The 26,055-nt window shown below is 45.5% G+C and overlaps 2 protein-coding genes across 7 annotated transcripts in view; one reads left to right on the forward strand and one right to left on the reverse strand.

The window, feature by feature from the left end:
* IFT20 (intraflagellar transport 20) overlaps positions 1-14,512 on the reverse strand; it is a 241,958-nt gene extending 227,446 nt beyond the window's left edge. The window contains exon 1 of one of the 2 annotated variants that reach the window (XM_069614580.1): positions 14,365-14,497. The gene's annotated coding sequence lies outside the window, so the exon portion shown is untranslated. Of the gene's footprint in view, positions 1-14,364 lie in introns of both variants that reach the window. The other variant, XM_069614581.1, reaches the window with a different exon arrangement.
* A 58-nt stretch (positions 14,513-14,570) lies between these two features.
* TNFAIP1 (TNF alpha induced protein 1) overlaps positions 14,571-26,055 on the forward strand; it is a 339,442-nt gene continuing 327,957 nt past the window's right edge. The window contains exon 1 of one of the 5 annotated variants that reach the window (XM_069614578.1): positions 14,571-14,648. The gene's annotated coding sequence lies outside the window, so the exon portion shown is untranslated. Of the gene's footprint in view, positions 15,061-26,055 lie in introns of all 5 variants that reach the window. The other 4 variants (XM_069614579.1, XM_069614575.1, XM_069614577.1 and 1 more) reach the window with 4 other exon arrangements.

The following is a 26,055-nucleotide window of genomic DNA, read 5'->3' on the forward strand; positions in this document are numbered from 1 at the left end:
CAAAGACTTCTAGGACTCTACTTTCAAGCTCAGACGGTGGATATCCGCAATATCGGACCCATTCTCTTATCTGATCTATTGTCTTAGGGAAAACATGCATTATAGTACCTTCAGATTTATTATGGGTCTTCGAAGGGCAACCGCCAATGGAACAGGCAGGCATTGTGGAAAGTTCTGAAAAGTAAAGATCAACAATTCTCTATGAATACCAATGTGTTAAAAAATTAAATGACACATAAAAGGTTCAATGCAAGGTTCGTTTTGGTTCTTGGAACTATACACGTTATTCACATGCGGATAAGTATTTGAATAACTTTAAAAAAATAGAAAAATAATTTGACTAAACTCAGAACATGTGACTAGTTACTTGCATGTACTGTCTTGAACGAAAAGAAATTGGACGCAAAATGATTATGGTACATGGCCTTACCTTGACGAACAAACAGTTAGATGCAGGGATCAGAGTAGTTTCTTGTCGTAGAACAGGGAGCAGTTCACAGGTTGCAAACTGACGAGTTTCCTCGAAGTGGTCACGGAAGTTCACAGAGACGAAGAGCAGATAACCAGCACCTTCACGGGTTGACTAGCAAAGCGCAAAGAAGTTCACATTAGAAATATGAAGTGGGTTATAAATAATTCGAAACAGGGGTGTGTTTGTGAATGAAAGACGTGTATATGTCGTGGCATTATGCGGTTTGCAGGGGGCCGCCCAGCGTGAGGGGGGAAGCTTGGCAGGAGACACGGGGTCTGGAGGTAGACATGGGAACAACAACCCATGCTCTATAGACCACTTTGAAGTGTACATGGTCTTTGGCACCTCTTGGCCTTTATCGCTCCCTGACAGCTCCACTTGGCAGCACAAGTACCCCGGTGCGAACTGCCTTTGATAGGGCGGGGGGTGGATTGGGGCGGTGGTCGTGCAGACAAGACACAGGAAGACTCGTGAATGGAGACACACTTATGTGGATTGCAGGGGGCCGTCCAGCGTGAGGGGGGATGCTTGGCAGGAGACACGGGGTCTGGAGGTAGACATGGGAACAACAACCCATGCTCTATAGACCACTTTGAAGTGTACATGGTCTTTGGCACCTCTTGGCCTTTATCGCTCCCTGACAGCTCCACTTGGCAGCACAAGTACCCCGGTGCGAACTGCCTTTGATAGGGCGGGGGGGTGTGGATTAGGGCGGTGGTCGTGCAGACAAGACTCGTTTGCCGCACGGCCTCACCAAGGAGAGGCCATCTAACTGCATGTAAGAGGCAGGCTGCAGGATCTAGTACATGGAAGGCAGGGGGGTGAGTTTATAAATACCTCACCCTCCCAGGAGAATATATGGGTGCAGTTCACCCTGGAGACCCTGGATGCCTAGGCAGTTAGTCAGCAGCAGGCTGGCCTGTGGTGGCAAGGCGGCACGGGCCAGAGGGGGTCATCTCTGTACCCGGTGCCCAAAAGGATGATTTAATATGATTATTTACCTATAACCATGTTTTGTATCAATAAAATCCAACGGCCTTCCTTTTATTGCCAACGCTTGAACAAAGTGGTGTGGTAAGTATTTTTGGGGGAGGAGGCAAGGCCGGGAGGCTTGAAGCCAACTCGCAAAATAACATATGTATGTCTGCTGCATATGGGTTCAACGGTTATGTGGATTGAAGGTGGGCGGCCAGCGTGAGGGAGGATGCTGGCCGGAGACATGTGGCGTGACAAGACAAGGCACAGGAAGACTATTCAATGGAGACACACTAGATTCATTTAAAAAATCAAAACAACCATTGTTAAAATATATGTTGGGTTTTATTTTAGATCTTAATTTCAATTGAACATAAATAATAAACATTACACATTGTAAAGTTCCGGTTGCAGCACATCCAGGGAAAATCCGCTGTATTGTCCACTGTCGCTGGGGAAATGTTGTCTAATGGCAAGTACCGCACAGGCAGGTATTACTCTCCGAACGCGGTGTCCGAGCCTCCCGTGAAGCCACCAAGTGAAGCAACGATAGGCCACCAGCCTGTACCACCTGTGAAAATGAAAGATGCAAACTGTATTAAAATGACAAAACTTTCTTATCACTGTCGATTCAGGTAAAAAATGTCATTCTGCTTTGAAAAAAATTCTATCTAGAAAATGCACAATATGGAACCAATTTACATGCATTCGAATGATATGTAGATGTAATTTTATATATGTGGGAGACGACCATGACATAGTAGTGGCATCACTGACATCAAAACCAGAGTATACTTACTCGTTACTCGGATTACGCGGACGAACAGTGCCGCGAGGTTCGTGCATAAGCACCATCATCATCCTCAACACGGTCCGTGAGAGGCAGGCTTCCCTGAACTCTGGCAGCTCGGTGATGCATTGCGGACTTGGCTCGCCTTCCGAAATGTAGGCCAAGCACCTGGAATTTTCATGGCAGCAGCAGTTCTCCTCCTCAGTTGGCATTAGCTTGCACCGATTGCACGTGCACCAGGTGGAGACACCCTCCAAGCGACATGGTCCAGGCTCTTCATCCGTTGACTGGTCCTCCCAACTGCCGTCCGAATCCCCATCGTTTTCGCATGCTTGCCTTTCCAGTAGTTCTTGCTCGGTGTACTCGGGCTCGTACATATACGGCATTATTGTAGCCATTGTGTGGTAAAGAAAGTAAAATAATTTACAGAGATGGTACAGGTGTTCACAAGGCCTAGAAGCGGCGAAGGTAGCTGACCAGAGCACAGAAACGAGTCACAGAATACTCAAAGTAACACAGAGAGAGTAATGGAATCGAAAATCTGCTGCTGTGTGTTGTGAAACGGTGTGTTTATACTTATTGAGGAAAGAGGCGTCCTGCCATTTCCATGGCGACACTTCATTAGCTGAGGCGCAGCGATTGTTGACACGAAACGTGCTTTGGCGTTGGGAAATGGGCGGTACGCGTCTGCTGATGTCAGGCTCAGGGGCGGGGGATTTGATTTAGTGCCGCAAAAGCAGGTGAGCCAGGGCGATGGGGGGAAATGATAGGATTATCAGAAAATGGCGGCTGATTTCGAGTGCGTTAATGGACGAAAAGTCGGGTAAGGTCCATAGGAAAGTTTTCTACGATCTACCGAGTTATGCTTAAAAACACATGGCCGAACCGTAGGGACAATAAAAAAAAAGTCCCGGAACTATCCTTTAACCATGCCAAACCCATAAACCTTCTAACCCATTTGTCTGAAGGATCAACCAAGCCCAATACACATTGGTACAGAAAGACCTGTGGTTTTCAGTGTGGTGCATCATACTTTGCCCCAAAAGATGTAATCAGAGGATAATCCCAGGAAACTAGCTGAAAGCCCTCCCCATTCTTCCTACATTTTGGACAAACATCAGTAGAGCCCTGTGCACACCATGCTTTTTTACTGGGTGTGTAGTAATAACTGGAATAAAACTTGCAGGTGTTGGTCAGTAATTCAATGACACAGTCTTTGTGTGCTGCAAGACTGAGGACCAGATGAGTCTTCAGGTATGTCCAGTGCCCCAGATAAGATTTAGAAGTGAGAGTATTTCATGCTCTACTTTTTAAAGTTGGGAGTAAAATGATTTTTTTAGGGAGTAAAAATGTAAGTCCCGTTCGGAACAGGAGTATTTTTTTAAGCGAGTAAAAGATGTTTAACTGTAAAATAGAAGTGTTTTGTAATACATATTTCTTTGCACCAACATATTCATGCACATTAAAAAGATAACTGTGTACCTCTTCAGATCAGCCAGCAAGACTAGAAGACTTTATTCCTGTGACATCTAGCGTACTACTGGTCCAAACATATCCATGGAGCTGTGTGGATGAAAACAAGGGACAGCCTCTATGTGTCAGCCGTCCACTTTTGTGGGGGGTATTTTTACTCCCTATTTTTAGTTTTTCGGAGTACTTACCTATTTTTAGGAATTAAAGGTAGCTTATACACCCCTTATCCGTAGCGCTAGGTACGTCCTCCCCCCCCCCCCAATTATGCTTAGGGACTAAATTGGTTGATTTGAGGGACACATGTAATTTAAATGTAGACCGGGGTTGCTGTCTCTGTTCATGTAGCTGATCAACACTAGCATCACATTTTCAGGGGTTCAACCAGCATTAGGTTATAACTCCTCAAATTGAATAAGGTGTAGGCTAGGTAACCCTACACAATGGCAGGTTCAGAGATCAAAGATGCATCCTTAATTCTATCTAAGAAGAACTGGAGCCTATGGAACAGGGAGGCTGAGTTTAGTATGTAAATGTGTACGGCCCAGGCTGCGGTGTCTTCAATGGCAAATGTATCTATAGATGCCAAATAGCACGCTCTATACTAACTGTGGTTGTTACTGTGCTTTCATAAAGCAGAGGTGCAGTACTGTAGGCAGGGCTGAAAGCAAACAACCTGCAAGGTCTGCCTGAAAAGAAAGGTGGTAGGGCCCCAAGTCTGAAACCCTGCATTCCCCTTCACCCAATGGTTTCAACAGTATTGCCCCAAATCAGTACGCCGACAAGTAGATGAACTTATACATAACCATTTTGTGTAAGTAGATTAGGTAAAATAAGCATTCTAATGAAGATGATCCTACCCTGAACCAGTCCACTTCGCCACAGTCGTTTCAATGTGTTTTACTGCTTTTTTCACTGCGTTTTTAGGGAAGGGATGGGGCGGGTAAGGGAACATTTAATAATTAATTTTGTGGTAGTGGTGGTGGGATATGAGAGGTAGTTAAGAGGCGACTTGCCTCATAACAAAACGCTGCAAAAAATGCTAGGCGACGAGGTGGGCCATATCCAATAACGCTCCAAACATACATACTCTTTTCACTTACAACATTGTTCTATATGATATGATATTTTATTTATAGCACGCCCATACACAAGTGTTTCAAAGCGCAACTAGACAGGGGAGCGGAACAAGGGTGGACAGGACAACAATCTTACTAGGCCCAGTGACATTGAGATCGCTCAAGTGCAGGGGAGAGGAAAGGGGAAAAGTTCTGGGGGGGGGCAGGAGGAGGGATTAGTGCAGGACATAGGATCAAAACATCAGAATCAAGAAGTGCGGCCAACAGGAACAGGAAGGGATAGATAGTGAAGGTAGGGGGACTGTGGGGTTACAGATACAGCCCCAAGTGCAGGGTTGCCGGGAGGCAGTGAGGGTGTGCAGCTGGGAGGGCAGGGATCTGGGCCCGTAGTTCAGAGGGTAGCCAGGTAACCAGTGCAGCAATCAGGTTATAGGTCAAAGGTTCGAATGACAAAAGGGTTGAATCTAAAGGACCGAAAACAAAAGGGTTGCTTTTTTTGGGGGGGGTCCCCCACCCAAACCCCCTTTTTTGTGGTAAAAAACACTTATACGGAAACCCAGAATTTATATATTTTTTTTTTAATAAATTCGACCCTTTTGTTTTAGGTCCTATTGACTCGACCCTATGGCTTTCGATCCTTTTGGATTCAAACCTTTGACCAGACACCCAGCAATCAGACAGGAGATCGGCAGGGAAGAGGAAGAGAGAAGGCGGAAACAAAGAGAAAAGTCTTGAGCTACTTCCGGAACCAGAGATGGTTCTGCTCAAGTTTCAGAGAGGCAAGGAGGCTGTTCCAGAGGGAAGCGCCAGTAGAAGAGTGAGATCTTCCCTTAGAGCATTGCTTGGAAAAACGCCTGACCCTCAAGGAGTTGGAGGAGTGAAGGGCTCAAGTAGGAAGATACTTCAGAAGAGAAAGCTGGAGATATATTGGTCCCAGGCCCCAGAAGGCGTTGTGGACAATGCAAAGGGTCTTGAGTTTGATCTGTGCAGCCACTGGGAGCCAATGGAGGCATTTCAGTGCTGGAGAGATACGGTCCCTGGGCTTGAGGCCAAGGACAAGTCTCGCAGTCCTGTTCTGGATAAGTTGCAGAGGGCAGAGGCATGCAGATTTAAAAAGAGGCTGTTGCAATAGCCAATAGAACTAGGGCTCTAGAAACAGTGAGTCTCTGGGGGAAGGAAAGGAGAGGGAGAATACATTTGAGGAGGTGTAGTTGGTAATTTGACTTCTTAGCGACATCAGAGATGCGAGGAGAGAAAGGGAGTGTGGAGTCGAAGATAACCCTGAGGTTTTTAGCCTCGAAGGTGGGAGCAGGAGGAGGGCCAAAGGAGGCCCACCAGAGAGTGAGGGGAAAGAAGGGTGTTGGTGTGCCAATGAGGAGGATCTCCGTCTTGCTGGCATTCAGGCAGAGATTGTTGGCGGCGCATCACTCTTGGATAGCAGAGAGGCAATCCGGGATGAGAGAAGGAGAAGAGGCGGCAGTGGGGAGCCTGAAAGCGAGCTGGGCGTCATCCGCATAGCAATGGAAGTTGGTGCAGAACGCAGCAATGCGCTGGGCAAGAGGTGCCAGGTTTTGGTTGAACAACCAGGGAGAGAGATCAGACCCCTGGGAAACACTGCAGGTGGAGAGAGAGAGAGAGAGAGAGAGAGTAGAGGAAAGGCCCAAGTTGGACCTGGGAGGGTCCGTCAGAGAGGAAATAAGTTAACCAGAGCCTGATCAGTGATACCCAGATTATCATGGAGCTGGTTGAGCAGGATGACATGGTTAACCGTGTCAAAGGCAGAGGAGAGATCAAGTAGGATGAGGACAGAGGGGAGATTAGAATCAAGGTTAGAGAGCAGGCCTTCACAGATGTTCAGGAGAGCAGTTTCCGTGCTTCTGGCAGCTCTGAAACCAGAATGATGGTCATGGAGACAGCCAACAGATTCAGTGTAAAGATTAGGCTGGGTGATGGCCAGCTTTTCCAGGAGTTTGCCCAGTCAAGGAGTGATAGAGATTGGGTGATAATTAGCCGGAAGAGGGGTCAGCTGAGGGCTTCTTGAGAAGAGGGTGCACAGGAGATTGCTTCATGAGGGAGGAGAAGGTACCGGAGGCGAAGGAGTGGTTGCAGAAGTCTGCCATGGCTGGGGTGAGGGTGTCAATGTGGTCTTTGATGGTTTTGGAAGAACCTGTTCAGATGAGGTTTTCATAGATCGGACTTGTCTAGAAACCTCATCGGGGGAGAGGAAAGTCAGACAAGGGAGGGGGTGGCCGCAAGGGGGCTGGAGGGAGATGAGAGTGTGAGGGGGAGAAGCAGGAGAAACCGAGAGGGTGGCCAAGATGTCCTGAGTTTAAGAAATGAAGTGAGAAGCCAGAGCCGTACAGAGGGCCTGGCAAGGGACAGGAGAGGTAGAGACTGCGGCAGGATTAGCCAACTCCTTGCAGATTTTAAAGAGTTTGGCCGAGTTGTTAGATGCCGCAGAAACGCAGGCTTCGATGTGAGCTCTCTTCTTAGTGAGGAGAGAGAGTAGGTATTGCCTTTGGAGCAGCCGACAGGCCAGTTTGTCAGAGGGTGCACAGGATGCCAACCATTTCCTCTCAGCCACCCTACAGTTGCGTTTAAGGGCGACAAGGTCTGAGTTGTACCAGGAATTGCACTTGATTTTAGGCTTCATGCGGATCCTCATAACAGGGGTAAGTACATGGACAGTATCATAGATAGAGTGGAGCATGGAAAGGGCTGTGTCAGGGTGTGTGTCAGACAGAGGTACAGGAGGGGGAGAGAAAGATGCGGCGAAAAACTCAGCTGACACACGCTTCATGGGTCGAATGACTAAGAAGGTGGGTGGTAATGTGTGGGTAGGCTTGGCCTTTGGGGTAGAGAGAGCGAGATGAGAGGAGAGGAGAAAGTAGTCACTCCAGGAGAGAGGAGTGGTAAGAGAGTTAGAGAGGGGGAGGTCTGAGGAGATCAGAACATCAAGAGTGTGCCCTGCAGAGTGATTCAGGCCAGAGGGAAGAATAGAGAGAGAAAGGGAGTCGCAAAGGTCGCGGAAGAGTCCTGTGGTGGGACATGAAGCATCGAGGTGCATGTTGAAGTCTCCAAGGCTGAGGAGTTGAGTAGCTGAGGCCAGGAAGGAAGAAGAGAGGTCAGCCCACTTGGAGAGGAAGGAGGTGATCAGACGAGGTGGATGGGTGATAGTAGCCACTGTGAGAGAGCCAACAGATCAGGCATTCAAAGGAGGAGTAGGCCTGCATAGGAATGATCGAGGCAGGAATCCACTCTGGGAATTCAAGGCTACACCCCCACTGGAACAGTTGGATCTGGGCGCAGAGAGGATCTTGTAGCCATCAGGAAGGAGAGTGTCAAAGCTTGTGAGAGCTGGCCGTGAACCATGTTTCAGTGTGACCAAGGACATCAAGGTCGATATTTTGCAGGAGATGGCAGATGTCAGAGGAGTGTTTGACAACATAGCGAAAGTTAAGAGTGGTGAGGTGGAGAAGGTTGCCATTCGTGAAAGACTTCCGGGGAGGAGTACAACTCAGAGGTGCTCCCTGCTGAGATCTAGAAGGAGCCCGAGGGAGGGCAGAGGAAATAGGAGGGGGGGCAAGGTAGCCGAGGAGGAGGGCGCCAAAGTGGTGGCCGAGGGAGGAGGCAGAGGAGTCAAAGAAGGTAGATTTATAGAATTGTCAGATTGGCTTATTATGATTTGTTTACTTTTGAAGTCATCTCCTATAGAGAAAAAGGGTACTTTTGAAAGCCAAACATGAAGTTGGGGGAAGTTGATCTTGATTATTTGCCAGGCCCAATGATGGGGGAAGAGAGGTTGATGATCTGGAGAGGCCGTTTCCCTTGTCCCCACCCTGTGCTGACATTTAAAGAGCTACAAAAATGCTTACTCTCACTGCCTCAAGACCTCCCTGGTAAATAGGTTTCTGCTTTGATTGCAGTATAAGGCAATCCTTCGGCCAAATCCTCGTTCTGATGTTTTTGGAACCTGCAGTCACACCAGGAAAGATTCTTTAAGTATGTAGCGAACCATAAATAAACTGCTTAGAGTTTCACTTCCTCTGACAGTCAACACTAATTTCTAGCTTCTGAATTAAAAGCATATTATTAGCTTGGACAATGTGGCCAAATATATGCACAATAAAAATAAATGCAATCCTGAAACGCTGCAAAAACAGACAGCAAAACAATCCCAATTTTTTTCCATTGCATTTCAAAATCCGACAGTGTTTTCAAACCCAAGTTGCAAAAGGGCCTGCGGAAAACAATATTTCTACCAAATATGATATGGCATTTATAACGCGCCTGTACACAAGTGTTTCTAGGCCCGAAGATTTGCGCTCAAGTACATGAAATTGCACACCAGTCTCACATCCCAGCAATTTAACCACTTGGTGCTCCTGGCCAAATAATGTTATCTCCATATGCCTTATATGCCAAAATGAGAAGTGCTGCAAGTGATTCAGCTCACGCTGTCCGCTACTGAAGTAAGCCTCAATTCCGATACTGTCCCATATATAATAGTAACCGTTAGCATTCATATATTGTATACATAAGAATTACAGACTACCTCCATCTCCTGTATTTCACCAGTTTTTAGGTCCAACCCAGTGATGAATAGTTGACAAGTGTCAACAAGCATAAACACGACTCAAAATAACTTAGTGCTTGCAAAGGAACTCTGAATACATTTATTTCACAAAGTAGTTTCCTAATTGCAAGGTATAGTGTTAAAAAACATAAATTACATCATTATTTCCACAAATACAAACAATCATACTTTATTCTACATGGGTTAGTATACAGGAAAGACTGGCATCTCTATTATGCCATCTCATCACGAGTTCTACAGAAGAATACACTTATTTTAGACAATCACATTAATTATTGGACGCCTTATAACAGAGTGATCTGAAAAACTTAGAGACAGTAGGGCACTTTCGCAATGTGATTTCTTGTTCTGCAGGACTTTTTCATCAATAGTCTCTTCCTACTTGTTACACAGTTTTGACGTTCCTATATTGAGCACCTAGACTTCCTTTTATCTTGTGCCTCTATCTCTTCACTGTTTTTCCTCGTCCTTGCGAAGTACTGAATGTCCATTACTTCCACAGGTTTTTATTTGGACTGGATGTTTGTCAAGGTTATATGTCGATGCACTGCGTTTAGACCTATATTCGAAGGGTAAACCCTATCCTTAATAGATTTCCCCCATGGTTTGAAAGGCCTTCGTCAGGACAGATGGTAGTTTCTTTTGTAGATCTTTAATCTTCTAACCCTTTCTTTTCAACATTCTAAAATACATAAAACAACAGGATATTGAGTCAGTTTGGCTATTTTAAATGGTTGGGACATGCTGTTAACCACTGGTTGGCCTAATCTACAGACCTTGTTCAATAGATGGATACAGGGAAATGTTTTCTTGTTTCGGAGCCGATTAATCAGGCCGTTATTTGAACTTTTGGAGCAACCACTTATGAATTAACTAGTTAGTACTGTTATACATAGGTGACCTATGCAGGTATATTGGTAGTAAACTCTAGTCTAACATCATATTTGTAAACCATGGTAACAAAATCACAAACCTCTTGGTCTTTGCGGAGTGCCGGAACCTGGGCACATCAGCAGGGCAGACCTTATTTTTATTTGTAGATCTGTGGATGTAAAAGGAGAAACTTAAATCTCCCAAAAGGCAGGATGTTGGGAAAGTGTGACAAGATACCCCATAGTTGCTTAAGTGTATGTAAGGGGCCACAGAGAACCCTTCATATAGGAGTGGTTACTCAAAAGAGCCTTCTTTATCAACCTAATTATACTGAACAGTAGGTACTGTGCAAAGGATCCTTTACTAAGGAATAATATTGCAATTCTCCATTTCATTTGGTTGCTGAGCTACGGGTGGCTCTGTCCGATTCAGTAGACTGTGACGGTACTTACCCGCCCAAATACAGCTCACTGGCTCACTCAGATGTAAACATTGACTACTGGGAAAACAGGAGAATGCATTCTTCATGTTGCCGGTGCTGCAGAACACGTGGTCTGTTCCCTCGCAACTGATGCACTCTCGTGGTTACAGGTGACCCATTGAAATTTCTTACTGTCTCGAATTCGGACGCAGTCCTCGATTCCTGTGGACTGAACGGTTGCCGATCATCAGAGCATGCCAGACGCCGAGTGTGTATCCCTCGCGTTCATCATTGAATGCGAGATTTTACAGGGCCGATTAGTCTAGGCTGTGAAACCTTAGTAGAGCCAGAAAGTGGACTGAATATCGCTGCTTCCTATTTTCGGAGTGTCACATGAATGCCTTCCCAACATACCGGCCACTATTCGGTCTCTAGTGTTGATGAGATTTCATTCCTTCATCATTTTCTGTTTTATCTGATATTTATTGATTGTATATTTCATAAGGCCTCTTGTTTAGCACTGTTTTATAAATGCATTCATATATTATACATCACTATTCGTCACTTGGTTACTCCTGGCAACTTCTTTTAAGCTAACTTCCCTTTCTACGGGTTTCAAAGACTCATTCTGGTATGTTATTTTCTGTGATGTCACTACATATGCAAATTAGGGAGGTTGGCAAGTCTTTTGCTGCCTAAGGCCCTGTAAATGCTATGGCCTGCGGTGTTCAGGACAAAAGTGCAGCCTCATTTCCAGGGGTGGGCGAAAGGACAGCTGCCCTGGACGCAATGGGAGCTAAAGGGCACAACAAAGGCAGGTGTGAACGTGCCTCAAAACGCCAGCGAGAAAAGCACCCTAAAAGCGCATGCATCTTTGATGTCCAGAGACTACAAAAAGCGAGCAGCATGCCACTGAAATGTCTAGTGTGAATCACTGAAGCCTGGATGCACGAACTGGGTAGGTGTACGAGTGCTAATGTATACAAAAAGAAAGCAAGCACACTTTGGAGGCTAAAGCTCTACGCTCGGAGGAACAAACAGGAGATATTATCTTCACTATTGCACCAATCAGCAGCTGATGATCTATTCCCCATTAACTCTCTAGACAGAAGTCTTCAGACTTTGGAAGTTCTTTCAAAAGACAGTTTCTTTGTTCATGAGAAAAGTCAAGAGTTTAGCAGGCCTGGTCTCACTTTCACACTCTCACTCTCTTACTTCCCCTCGCCATGCGTGAGAAGACTATGCAGTCCTGTTTAGTTGCCTTTGCATTCTGGGACTTGTAGGTTTTTTTTCATTAGAAATTAAGGAAAACTACAAGTCCCAGAATTCAAAGCTAAAACAGGACTGGCCATTGTTTAAATACATGGCAATGGGAAACTTGAGCTCTGCGCTTTTAAAGAGCAGTGAAGGTTTATATAACTGACTGTGAAATAAATTAACTGCTTTTATCAAGAAACCTTGAGTCTATGTGTTTATTTGAATAATTGTCATTGTGAAACTCTGTGTTACAACCTTACAGCTCACATTGACCCCTCTTGAGATAAGCCTGGCTGCTCAGCTACACTACCAACCTGTGTAGTACAGACTTATACCAAAGGTTGGGTTACCTATTGCCAGGGAGTACAAGGATGGTGTAGTCTCCCAAAGGGTACTGCCCACAATCTTGCCTAACAAGTGCCTATAACGAAAAAGAATCCTGGAAGTAAGGTACCCATTGAGGAAACCATATTAGGCACCAACTGACAATATGATGGTCATTTGAATAAAATTCCAGAGGAAGTGTGAAAAATTAGCAAAAGAGACGACGGGTGACATCATGCAAAGCAGAGCTCAAAACACCTAGAAAAGAGGCAAGAGGCTGAAGAACAGACAGTCTATAGAATCTAAGGAGGAGGTGTTAAAGATAAGCAACATTTCGGGCTCGAGATGAAGATGCTCATGCTGCAGAAACGATTAAGAAAATGCCAAGTCATTTTACAATTGTACAGAAGCAGTAGCGCAAGTAGACAAAGTATTCTTAAGGATGGCTACATAGTGAATAGATTGCGGTGATGCTCCACCGGATATGCATAGGAATGTATGAAATATGGATGTTCCACAACACACTTTAGCAGAGCTTGGACCCAGTGAATAGAAAGTCTTTTTCAGTGTGGCGCAGTTGGAAAACGAAAATGACAGAGGTAAATTCAAGAAAGGCTTGGTTGGCCCAGCACCACGAAGTCAAGGCCACCGCGAGCCTGGTTGTTCATGCAGTAGCTACAAAACGTGTGAAAGAACAAACTCCTGTCTGAGATGAGGAGCAAGAACATTGAAGACGTCAGAGGCTCATCATTTAATACCATTTAAAATACAGAAGCTCTGAAATGTGGTCTCCAGTCACATGGTCAGATGAAAATAGATACTGAGTTGAGCTACATCGAAACCAAGAGACAAAGTATCCCTATACTCAGGCACAAAGGAACATTTGCAAGGCCATGATTAAAGGGCTAATTGACCAGCCCACCAGCACATGGGTGCCAGCCTGCGTGCTGCTAGCGTGTATTACAGAAGGGTATGAGGGTGCCAACCAATTATAGAGGGCCACATAATAGAGAGCCCTATAGTTTGTGCAACCAATAGGACGTTGTGTATTTGACGACGTTCATAGTGACTTGCACTAGAGGATGGCTTACTTGCCCACCTGATGCTAGAGACCCAATCACTTCCCTGACAAGCATGGAACGTATACCTAGATGTTCCCTCTAAGCCAATCACTTTCCCCAGTAGGTTTAGATTGACATCAATGACTGTTTTTTACTAGAAAAGTTGTGCTTTTATGAAACTCGCTGAGTGAGAAGATCGAGCGTATGTTCGTTGATGTTGGTTATACTCCCTGTTTTAGGCAATTGCAAATAAAATAGACTTACTTTTCCAACTTCCGAGTCAGTCCAATAATTGATGTTTGAGTATATTCTGCATCCCCAACCATCTGAAAGTATTGCTACCTCGTGTTAAAGGGCTTGTTTCGGGGACACTGGTTCACAGGCAAGAGAGTGTTCCTCTTAAGGATCCCAAACAAATAAACTACGGTTCTGGGAAAAAAATTCTTATTCAGTTCTTTGGAGCACATTTCTCAAAAAACATGTCTCACTTACTGAAACTATATCAGCCCTGGAAATGTTTGGCGCAACATTCCTCATGAATAGCGAGCAAGTCCGGTGCAGAGCAGCAGAGGCCTGGCTAGGAACAGTTGGCAAACCTCATTTTTTGCAGGACACAAAACAAAAAAGACCATTCATTGTCAGCATGAAGAACGGCGGAACCTGGTTGGTAGCGGTCATTTGATGGTGACAAAATCAACAAAAACAAAATCAGCGACAGGTTACACGGGGTGACCATCCAGGAATAACACCAGATTGGTAAAGTGTAATGAGGGTCATATCATATTAGAAAATCGCTCAAACATGATCTTTCTATTGAAAAGCACTGGACGGCAGGTAAAAGTGACACAAGAAGGAAACGATACATTTTGAGACTAACTGGCAAAAAAGGCCGTGCGGACCAGCCAAATAGCGAGCTATGTTATTCCCGCACCCCGGACTCACCTACACCGTTACTTACAGCCCCATTTCTTATTTGGTTTCTCACTCCCCCGCTCGCTGAAACCACAAACACATATACGTTCCTATGTTCCTCCGACTCACTCACCTGCACGCCTCACGTACTCTTACTCTTCCCTCTCTATCTCTTCTTCCCCTTCTCCCAACCGGGCTCCGCCACCCTGCAGAGCCAGCGCTGCCACGGAGACAGCTTGTTGACCGACGTCACTTCCAGCCGCACAGACTACAAGTGCTAAAAGAGAAAAAGGACACACGTATGAGAGGGTAACGCAGACGTAGAGGGCGTGGCTTCCGGATTGACGTGCGCGAGGCAGGAAGGAAGGGCGGCTGCCCTGGCTGGCTGGAAGCAGAGATTGAGCTTTTGGAAGGAAGGTGAGGTTGGTGCTGCCGGCCGGCCCCCTGTGGAGGCCGGGTCGGCGCCTGGGAGGAGGAGCTTGCGAGGAGGCTGGAGTGGGGATAAAACTACGTGGGACAAAGGTCAGTTTTGGAATAGAGCCGCCTAACCTTCCGGATTGTCCCGGATGCTGCGTTTTCGAACTTTATCTACTGAATTGCTCGTGTGCCGCTGGTCTGAGTGGGAGGAAGGAAGACTAAAGGTGACATCCCTTGCTGGATTCGATCCTGTGCCTTATTTGTCATGCCATAAATCAAGAGCAGCACTGATCTTACTGAGCCACCTCACAGCTACACGGTTTGGTGTCCCTTCACTTGTACTCCAGGACGCAGGAGTTATGTCGTAGGAGCGAGGAACTGGTACACGATGAGTCACAAATCTAACTTCTTTGTGAGATGCAAACTATAATGTATAACTAACTCCTTCTGCTGTACCTAGTCTTCATTTGTCCTAATGTTTGTGGAAGTGTATAACGTTTGTAGAGTAGCAGTTTGCCTGGGGAGCCAAACGTAGTTCCTGGTAGGTATTGGTTTCAAGCGAACCAGGCTCTCCCAAGCTACAAGCAGGAGCTAAATAGATTCCAACTCGTGCTAATTTCTTTTTTTTTTAAATTTACATAAAGCACAATTACAGTTGGCTCCTGAATACATTGACATCTTCAGAATCAAATTCAAACTTACAAATAATAAAAATATCAAGGTAAACCAATATTTACAGTTACCTTAACTATGTATAACTTACATCATATATACAACCTAAATTACACCCCCCTCCCATTCATCCAAATAAAGACCGAGACTAATGGGCATGAATTTCCCCCAAATTTTCTCAAACCAGAAATGTCTTTTCTTTACCATAGATTGTTCTCTCCATCTTGGCTAATTTGAACATTTCATCAATCTCCCCAATTTTGAACTCTCTTTTAGTAGAATAGCATTCCTACCTAGTGGCAAAAAATGGGCTTTTGCCAGTTATTTTGCAAACGTGATGTATTCGCTTATGCCAGAATGTTTCTAGATTTTTGACATTTTGCAGGAATCATTGGACCTGTTTTTTGAGGAAAGGCACAGAATAATCCTTTTGGAGAAGGGCACAAGATTCCTCATTGGACGCCAAGATTACTTTCTGCATGGGGCTGCTACCTCATGCAGTATTGTTTAGCATTTTAGTCACACTAAAAACGTAAGCATTGTTTCCATGTCCCTTTAAGATTGTAGAAGGCTCTTTTTGGCACTGACACTTTTACATTTTGTTGTACTAATTAGACCGCTTTGACTACCAATGTCACTTGCTGCCTTGAGAAAGCATTGTGTTCATATGAGAAATGATGTGAGTTGAGCATGGGTGTTCCTTACAATTAATATTGTGAAAAAGTCTACTAGCAACCCATGCTTGTGCCCGGGATCATTTCTTTGACATCCTTTATGATTTGAGAAAACTGTGTGACTGTTAAGTCTAGTCCTTTCCGACTCTTTTCTTTGCATCTGAACTAAGCAGGGTGAGGTTTGTGTGTGACAATTAAAGTTATTGCTCGGAACTTTTTAGTTCCTGCTTTTAGCCTGATTAACTTGACATCAACAGTTGCCAGAAGATAGATTTGACTGTTAGGCCAGCCCGTGCCATACAGGTGCCATACAACCCTATCTTTGTGATATTCACTTTGCGTATTCAGGAAAGTCTCCAAAAGGGTTTTTAAGACACACCTAAAAGTGTTTGATGCATTAATGGACCATATATTTAATGAACAGAAAGTTAATCTGCACCTTGTGTGGCAGTTAGAATTGCAGAATGCAGTGTATTAGCCCTTCATTCTCCATATGTAGTTCCTGCTTTTGTGGTGATGCTTAATGTTAGGAAAGATTTCCATGTAGGTGTAATGTTCCCTCCAGTTGTGTACCCCCCAACTTTTTGCTGCTGTTTAACACCATAGTCTGACTTTGCCAGGGGAGCACATCCTTCTGCTGCACTCCTCTGGGCTTTTTCGCTCACTTTTTACGGGGATCCTGACATGCCCTTAAGACAGTCAGTACTGGGAAACTTTGTTTTCCTTAGTCCTTTTCCAATGTTGCAACTTGTGTGCAATGTACCTTCAGTAAGGCACACTTGGGTCTCTTAGTCATTTCCATTGGCCCTCGCTACTCTCGAAGGATTTTTTTAGGAGATGTGCAGATGTGTCACGGACAGTGCTAGTGGCAGCTTATCTTTTCATGTAATTTTAACCCTTTCCTGCCAGGTAAACCGCGATTTCCACGTTTGGCACAAATAGGTGGCCTGGCTCCAAAATGGCCATGCCATGAGATTCTTTGGCCATCTTGCCTCTTGCCCGTCCCCCCCCCCTTCCCCATGTCGAGCCGACCCAGGGCAGTCCTTATTTGGTCATGCATTTTCCCACAAAACTCTAAGCTTTCACGGGCTTCTGCATGCCTTGTGTGTGTGCCTACAGGATGTGGGCTGGGGTGTCTGTCCCCAATACACATCCTGGGTGCCAGAGAGTCTGGAGTGCTGTGAATGCCTGGGACCACCGTGGTCCATGATAGGTCCACGTATGGTATGCTTGTATGTGAGCAGATCTCCTCTTCGTTTTGGCGCGAAGGAGATTCTGGATAAAAGGAGGCCCCAAACAACCATACAATGTCGATCTCTGGAGTTCTCACTGAACAAAGGATAGGATCCAAGTATCCTGAAACTAAGAAGCAGAGTCAAGGAACTACGGGAGACCCGTTGGAAGTTTTGGCACCCTGAACCATGGGACCCATCTGCATCTAGTCATCCTAGAAGGTCTGCGAAGACGCTTCGACCCATTTGAATAGTGGGACCAGATATTCTTGGCACCTTCATCAAAACCTGCAAGTAAGCTTTCTCGGAAGTGTGCCTGGGCCAACCAGTGGGCTGACCAGCTTACTCTGGACCTTTGCTATGTCTCCGCCGCCGTTTTGAGGAGGCCCTCGAAACTTGGTATGCTGCTAGCTCTGTATTCACGGCACCCTCACACCGAATTTCATACACTTGGTATTTCCAGGTCTGCAGTGAGACGAGTGCGCCTGAACTGGGAAATACGTGGTTACCATGTCGGCCAGCCGTGTTGATGATCTTTGCAGGTGTGCTGCATTTGTGCCCCTCTTGCCCCTGAAGACTGCTGCAGTGAAACTGGCCTGATCCATCCACCAGGAGCGGAGAAATCACCACTGTGCCGTTTGGGAATCCTCACTGAAAGCCGCAGAGCCATCATATTGCTGCATTTGAACCTGCAATCGAAGTGGACTCTACTGGCAAAGTTTGGTCTGGAGTGCACCAGGGGTGGGTGAGTAATTGCAACCCTAGCCGGTGGCCCCTAGCGCCTTCACCCATTTTTATGCAGAAGTGGCCCCTTGGGCCCCTCTCCTTTCCACTGCTAGTGCAAACTAGCAAACTATTCCCAACTCTTGGATTCAACTCTGCCCTCAAGTGGAGATCCTCCTCGAATAGTGGCAACCTATTCTTCATTGCCTCACCCACCTTCCTGAGCTGCTACAGACCCCTGAAGAGACCCATTATTGCCCATAGGAACTACCGCGTGCACTTGCATTGCATGTACTGTTGAGCATTAGGCTCCACTTTTCTTAGGGTCCGGACTGCCTCATAGTTAGGAGTGTGTTGGATGCAGCAGTGAACTAAAGACTATTTGCACTGCCTGTTTCCTTCCCTTTTAGGTTGTGGACCCATTTTGTGCATTAATCCTTTAGACCCCATTGGTCTTGTATGTATTTTGTATTGATAGGATTGTGTTGGTTTGATAGTATTGCTGTGATTCTTTTACTTTATGTTGAAGTTACAAAGGCCTTGTAATAAATGTGTTTTATATTTTTTATATACACCTGTCTGGGAGTAATTTGTAAGTGTCCTTGCTCTGTGTGCTCATTGAGGTCTTTCAGTCACCCTCACCCCTCCTGAGACCTAGTCTTGACCGCCGCCATAGCTACCTTGATTGGTCTGGCTTGTCCAGAAGGTTACCCTGTTCCAAGAAACTAGGCTAGCCTTCTGAACCTCTGCCCACCAGTTCAGAGTTTAGAAATCCATCCTAACACTTAATAACGTGTGCTCTTCAAATCTTTATTCTGATACCTCTATTGAGTTGAGGTTTCTAGTACATTGATGGTCCGATCAGAAGGCAGGTGAGATGGTTGCATCCAGAGTTGTGATGGCCAACTTTAGGACAGTGTCCAAGCTGGGGCAGTGCTTCCTGGACAGGGTCTTGAGGTTAATTCTTTTGCAGATGCCTAGAAACTCCTTGCTTGATGAAATAGTATTGTTCTCCAGCTAGATTTGTATTTCTGCCTATCAGTAGATGGCCTGAAATTGGGAAAAGCTGTGTGAGAAGGATTTAAAAATATTCCACAATGCTATGGTGAGGATTGGAAGGGTGTGGTAGCCAATGAGAATCTTTATGTTGAATGAGGGATTAATGGGTAGTGTGGTGACTGACAGTTTTCAGGGGCGGGGTAGTCTGAAAATCCAGATTGAAACGTCACCTAGCCTGCCTTCAAGTTCTGTTACTAGTTGGAGAATAACCCGGAAGAATGAGGTGTCTGAATAAAGGGGACCCAGGAGAGGATTCTGAAAAGCAGTTTTCAGTGAAAATACAAAAGTGAAGGATAAGGTCCCTTCTAGGAATGTGTAGTACATAAAACACTGCCACCATTATGGGTTGCTTCACTGGTTGATGGAGGTGGGAGATTCGCTCCTTGTTACTATCCATGGATTGATTCTACTGTACTATTGAATGTTTGGTTGAAACCGGCATCATTTGGAATCCCCCCAGCCTCTAGTTTTAGACATTGGCAGTGCATTCCCACCTCATTGACACTGTTGCACTGGTTAGCATATATCATCATTGACAAGGGGGGTCCGGGAAGTCTCTCTGCCAGACATTAGTCCTGGTTACGAGAGACTTACCCAGAGTCTTTAGCTCACTATCTTTCACAGTCCAGCACCGAATCGTTGTCTGCTCATGTTTGTCGGTAATTTTCATGTATGTGTATTTCAAATCTGCGTACATATTCCTGCTATTTTGTTTCACATGTTTCTTCTTTTCCCAAATACCCGTGTTTTACAGTGACATTGAATTATAATTGTTTTTTTCTAACACACTTAATACCGAAGAGGTTTCTAAGTGCAGACCCGTGATTTGAAACTGTGTTGCTCTGCTCCATCTTGCTTTCAAGGCGGCACGTTGCCATTGAGCAATACTGCCCGTAGTATTGTTTCTTAAAAAAGGTGGTTTTCAAATTTGATGTAGATTTCCCGGTAGTGTATTTTCCGTAACGTACGATTTTTGTATTGAGGGTCCGCTTCCACTTCTTGTATTTCCACCAACATTACTTTCCTTGCTGGGATTTGTGGTTTCTCTTTACCCATTGCATCAAAGTGGCATACCAACCACACTTATTCCTAAAATATGACACATTGGAGCCTACCACCTTTTTCCACCCACTTGTTAATTGATGTGTCCAGATCAGTGCAATGGAAGCAAACTGTTATTGCCTCTGATCTGAAGACTGTTGTCTCTATTGGGTTCAAATAATGATGGATCACAAGAGCCAAGTGCCCACGGGTTAATTGTGCACATGCTTTCTACAATTAAAGACAAATTGAGTTCTATCACGAGGTTGGCGATATCCTAGCGGTAATCGCGCTGGGATATCGCCAACGCAATTAACGTTAGCGCTACTCGGTCTGCCACAATTTGCGCCGGATCACGAGTAGCGGTACAGCTGTAATTCCCCACTGGGTCCATTGGACACAATAGGGTGTTTACGGCGCTATTAGTTCCGACGCAATTAGCAATGCGCTAATGGCGTCCAAAACGGACAGTAAGTGGAGATTTTTAGCTCCAGCAAAAAGCTGGAGGTGAAACTCACACTTGCCGACAAACTCGTGATTGGGCCAACCCTTAAATGCGGCAGTAATGTCGTTACCGCCGCATTTAAGGCTCAACTCGTGATAAGCCAAAGGCTTCAACGTGTATTACTAAGGGATGCCTGACCCAGAGAGTTCGCAGCACAGCTGTTTTACAAGAAGCTGCAGCAAAGACGGTGCACTGTGCTTCAACATGAAGTGATGCTCTCGCATTTACAGTGTTATGTTGTGCGCTCTGGAAGCACGAAAGACATGGTGGATTTGGTACACACCTTTTTGGAGCCCCAGCAGGGAGGAGGTCAGGGCATTTCACCTTTTCAGTTGAAAGGGGCCTCGAGCCTTAACCACAGTCCTCATGTTGCCAGTCAGTAGTCTTGTAACAATATATTTATTTTGTTCTGGGTCATGCAAATGCGCTTTGAAGCCTTCCAGCTGGCATTTCAACCGGGCATCGGAAGTGTTCTCACCTGGTTGTCTTAACACTGGTTCTTTCACATCAGCCACAATGCGGGTTTATAGCTTTTCAGTGGGCATCAAGTATTCCAGCTCCCCGCTGGCTGGCTCTGTCTCGTGATAATCAGTAGCTATTCAAGGTTTGCACACCACCAGGTGCCTGAGACTGTTCTCCGCTCCAAGCAAAGAGGTGGGGGTGTGGAGGGGGGGGGGGGGGGGAGCAACCATTATGTTGAAATGGCTCCCCACGCATCTTCAGCCCGTCCTGTGAGCCTGGCTTTCGAGGGCCAGGGGAGAAGATCGGACTGTAATGCTGAAATCCAACAGCCTGCAATGCAGGCGCGCCACTTCAAAACCAATTTACGTCTCCAAAGTCAGCATTCGTGGGCGGCAGGTTGCGCAGCTTCCGCTGAAGGACGGCCCTCTTCACTAAAGAAGAAGTGTTTTTTTTTTTTTTTTTTTTAGAAGCAACTCAGTTGCAGGATATCAGGACCTTCCAACGCAAACCCCCAGTTAGCGGGAGGCCAGACCGTTGCCAGTGACCTTTCCCGCTGAGGCTCCCGGTCTGTGAAGAATTCACGGGGCACTAGGCCATATCCATATTTTGGTAATAGCAGAACACACACAATCTTACGTGAAATATGTGTTTTCAGGTGCATTTCTATCGCATTCATTTCAGTGTTCGATTCATTCAAACTAGCGCCCTGAGGCCCATGGGCGAGTGGCGCTGTATGCAAATCTTTTAGATAAATAGTGCCAAAGAGGTTTGTGTAGAAGCGTTGCCTTCCTGCTGTGCGAGTCTACGGGGCATTTGCTGTAGAAACTGCATTGGTGCAAACCCGAATACAACAAATGAAGACGAGGTGCGAGGCATTCGGTGGCACCCTCGGCAAATGATTCCCCCCCCCCCCCCCAACCCCCGTTTGTGCTGTAGTTTACTTGCCTGAAACGTTAGGGGTGCCTGGAAACATACTGGTAAACAGTACATAGCACTACAGAGAAATAATACCTTGGTTCGCTGGATTTTGCTTACATGCGCCCAGAAGCTATTCAGTGACCTCTCTTGGGGCTTGCACATCTACATTACACACAGTGAAAGAAATGGATGTGGGGAAGCGGTGCGCAGCCCCTCACCCCACCCAATATTTGCAGCAAACATTCTAGCATTCAATAGAAGATAGCCACAGTGTTTTTTGCCATCTTTCTCGAATAGGAAAACTGTCCACCTACCCTACACATGCACCATTAATTGCACCACCCACCTTACCCTCTCTCCCTATCCCCTCTCTCACTCTTTCTTTACTTGTTACCCTCTTACTCATTTTCGATGGCACTCTCCGTCAATGGCTTCTTCCATTGCTTTATTCCCCCTATCATTCTATTTCACACCTGCATCCCTTATCGCATCCCCGTTTGAAACTGTGCACTCTCCTCCTTGCACCCTCGTGTCTATAAATGAAAAAATGCAAACTGTGGTGAACGTCAAAACTATTGGCTTTGCCAATGCCTGTTTTCTATGTTAGAAGTAAAAGTTACCAATACCCTGCTTATCTGTAGGGCTTCTTCCAACCCATTACTAAAGACGTACTCCCTTAAATCAGACCCCTCCCCCATGTTTTGTTCCCTGATGTCAGGAAGCCCTCTGGCCAATTATCCATTACACAAAGCTATGCCTTCTTTTTGGTTCGTAGAATCTGTATTTGCCCATTTGTAAGGAAATGGCACATTTTTCTCTCTGCTCCTCTTTGCAGTTAAGTAAAGTGAGGTTGTAGAGAGCTGTGCCCCCTTTTCCAGAGCATGCTTTACAATAAAGTTCTGGTTTCCAAATGACCACGAACACAATACTTATGATCCTCCTTAATCAGGAATTTTAGGGATTTGGGATTCCCCTACCATTGTTGGAACCGTTGATATCCAGGTAATTTTCCTGCTTCCAACCCATGTGAAGAGCTATCCTTAATCCGGAAGAGGATCCGTCTTTCCCACTGTAATGCATTTAAAGACCGCTCCCAACACCATGATTAAATTATGGAAATGATTAGATGAATATCGTTGTTTGAATTTTATTTTTTTACGGGACTGCTTTCAATGTGTTGGGTATGCATTTTTTTTTTAATGTTTAATATTTGTATTTTCTCAGAGCCTTGTTTTGACCTCCTGTTAGTTCCTCTGTGCACATTTCTCTTATGTTCAAACTTGAACGATGGAGGGCTGAACGATGCCAAAAAGTCACAAATAAGCTCAACCCACCCCTCCCTCCCCCCCCCACTCCCTCCTTTCATCCACTTTACTCCCCATGCTCGGGAGGAGACCATGCTTTCCAGAGACGCTAAAAATGAAATCTGAGGTGCAAACTTTAACCCTCACCAGCCTAAAAATTGAAACCATCAACACCAGATCGGCTAACGAGTGTGCCTACAATGTTCATAACTTAACTTGACTGCTAGATTTAGGCCTATTAAGCATCAATAAAACATGGATATCCTCAAACTACAATGTCGGCAGCCATAACCCCATTGCCCCAGAAGGTTATAAAGTTATATTTTCAAAATATATATATATATATTAGTAAAACGAGGAGAGGGGCTCACTCCAGTTCCCTGCACAACCTTCTCAGCCACTGGTGTTCTCCTCCGACCGGTTTCTGTGCTCTTGCATGTCATCAGGGAGGCAGTCTTGACTTGCAGCTTATAGCAAGTGCAGGTGATGCTAATCAATGATTATCTTTGGAGTACCTCACTGCAGGATACCCCCCCTCCCTCTTTCTCCATTTGGAATTGGGCGTGAGCTTTTTGCTTGCTAACCTGATGACTACATCTACCAGAAGCCCTTGCAGCAGAAATCATTGATGATATCAGCTGCACTTGCTGTGAGCTGCAAGTTAAGACTGCCTCCCGGATGACTTGTAAGAGCATAGAAACCGGTCAGAGGAGAACAACAGTGGCTGAGAAGGTTGTGTAGGGAACTGGAGTGCGACCCTCATCGTTTTGCTATATATATATATATAATATATATATAGCAAATCTCTATCCCATGCCTCCCCTATCAAAAATACTAATCGTTCGAAGCTATGAAAGCTACATTCATCCTCAATACTAACCCCCCTAAATCGCCCATCTGGCAATTACAGCACATCTTCCCAAGCAATGCTTGGAATTCTCACTTAACCCAGTTTTTTGTGGTTTGAAACCACAGACCACAATGAAGCCCAACTGCTCTTAACTAACATGCTTTCTCTTGATTTCAAACGTTGGTCATCTGCACGCACTAGTGTAAATGGCAATGTTCACTTGAAACATCAATATCCTACATCTAACGTCAGTAAACAATTCTGGGCTTTCCATTGCCTCCTCTAATGTGACATTGTAAACTTAGCAGAGTCCAAATGGCAGAGGGCAAAATATCATCTATCACAAAGCCTCCCTAACCGAGACCTCTCAACAGCACAACTTGAGATTTCAATTCCTTCTACTAAGGTTAATTGCCCCAATACACCTACTCATGCCCAACCTTCACTCGAGCCCCTATAACAAAGATCAGACCCTTCAATTAAAATACAAAATATGGCTCAGTTTGAACTTTGTCGAGATTAAAACGATAAGAATGAAATTGTAGAATAATTGGTAAGTAATTATCTGTATCTTTCTGGTATTTGAATCCAAAGGATGCATAAATACGGCAGGCCACAAGAATTTATTTGAGGGCGTCCTCACTTCTTTCCCCAACATCGTCTCCTCCCTGGTGGCCAAGGAAGGACCCAGTCGCTACCGGATCCTGACACTGGCGGTAGATATGCGAGGGAGGACTACCTGGGTGGAGGAGACTTTGGGAGTGGAGGCGAGGCACCCTTGGGTGAAACACTGTTCCCACCCTTTCCCTTCCATAATGAGCCTGCCATCCCCTTATAAGCTATTGCCAGTCCCTTCCCAATTTTTACAGTAAATCATGCCCCCATAGACACCATTTGGGAGACAAACCAGAGTAATACATCCTCTCTTTATTGACTCGCACACGTCCACACAACCAAGTTAGGTACTGGGACGAGGAGGCAAGCAAGAACAATGCAGAACTCCCGAGCCAACAGTGAGTTCTTTTTGGACCAATCAACCTGGCGGGAGGTTTAAAAACCGGAAGAACGGGAAAAATTGTGTCTGCTGGAAGAGCCCAGACCTCTCCTAGAAGGCGGCGTGGCAGGCAAAGTGCTCGAAAACCCTTGATAGATGCAGCAGGAAGTAAGACTGAAGGAAGCTGGAGGTCTGTCGCGGAATACGGAAAGGGAGCCGACCTGACCAGGCTAAGCTTTCGAGTGAGGCCCGAGCTGCGAGAGACCTTTCAGTGGCAGGCGCAAAGCCATGGAGAGCCGCTGTGGAGACGGTGAGGTGCTGCATGAGAGAAAGAAAGCTCATGACGGCCAGAAGCCTCACTGGAGCGCCGTAAGCACCGACCGGTGAATCAACCTAGGCAGGGGGATACCGGGACGGCAGGCGAGCATGTCAGACCTATAGGAACTTAAATGAATGCCAATACAAACGAAAGCAAGCACTTTTGAATACTGATCTGAATGAAAGTAGTTTTGTGGAATCACATGCTATAAAAGAACTGTCACTTGAGAGAACCAGCATTGGCAAGAGCCATCGAAACGTATGAAATTGCAACAAGTGAATAGTGGCAAAACAAGCAATGACAAAGCATCATGAGGAAGTGAAATGTGAATAAAACAAGCACCATTTCAGAGCTGAAATAGTGGCAACGTGCATACAAGGAAAGGAGACAAGTAAGGTGTGTAGGTTGCGTGACCTATAATGGGTGGACCGTGTGGTCGGTCAACTGCACTTTGACCGAGGACACTAACCTACGTAAAAGCCACTTAGAATACTGGCAAAGAAGCTTGTGATTGAATCTAAAGGAGATTGTGTGTGAACTGTAATTTGTGAAATTGGTGAAGGGTAACCAACCAGAAGAGGTGGGACGTATTACAAGGAATTGTGTTTTGAAGAAGTTGAAAGACTTGAAACCTTGGGGAAGGGAACCCCTTTA

The sequence above is a fragment of the Ambystoma mexicanum genome, chromosome 9, assembly GCF_040938575.1.
Source record: "Ambystoma mexicanum isolate Mex_15411 chromosome 9, UKY_AmexF1_1, whole genome shotgun sequence".
NCBI lineage: Eukaryota > Metazoa > Chordata > Amphibia > Caudata > Ambystomatidae > Ambystoma > Ambystoma mexicanum.